At 49.8% G+C, this 466-nt stretch overlaps 1 non-coding gene across 1 annotated transcript; it reads right to left on the bottom strand.

The window, feature by feature from the left end:
• Positions 1–139: 139 nt before the first annotated feature.
• Positions 140–233, bottom strand: trnai-uau. The gene is made up of 2 exons: positions 196–233; positions 140–175 (listed from the first exon to the last, which is right to left on the bottom strand). It is a non-coding gene; the product is annotated as a tRNA-Ile (tRNA).
• Positions 234–466: the final 233 nt, after the last annotated feature.

Raw genomic sequence — 466 nt, 5'->3', positions numbered from 1 at the left:
CGTCTGTTTTTTTAAGGAAACACATGGAGGCTTATGTCAATATTGAGAATGTATTTTTATAGACTGACAGATATGTCTGAGTGATCATTAGATGGCATGTGCTGTCGTTTCACCTCACCTGCTGCAGGTAAAAGCTCCCTGCTCCAGGTGAGGCTCGAACTCACAACCTCGGCATCACTCTGCAGGTTACTGTCTTATAAGTACCGCACGCTGACCGATTGCGCCACAGGAGCTCAGATGGTGTCAACCAGGTGACTCTGCCAGGGCTTAATCAATCCCAATCTTCTGGGGTGATGTTTATTGGCCTTATGGGTTGTGGTGGTCACTTCTACAATTGCCTTGCGCACCTGGTCATGGCGCCAACGGTAGCAACCATCAGCCAAGTCTTGAGACAGCTGCAGAGGAGCCTCTTCCTCTCCCATCACAAAGAGGGTAGGGAGGCGTTCCATTCTCACCCCATGTGTGA

The sequence above is a fragment of the Micropterus dolomieu genome, unplaced genomic scaffold, assembly GCF_021292245.1.
Source record: "Micropterus dolomieu isolate WLL.071019.BEF.003 ecotype Adirondacks unplaced genomic scaffold, ASM2129224v1 contig_5838, whole genome shotgun sequence".
Taxonomy (NCBI): domain Eukaryota; kingdom Metazoa; phylum Chordata; class Actinopteri; order Centrarchiformes; family Centrarchidae; genus Micropterus; species Micropterus dolomieu.
This window is presented reverse-complemented; position numbering and strand designations above follow the sequence as displayed.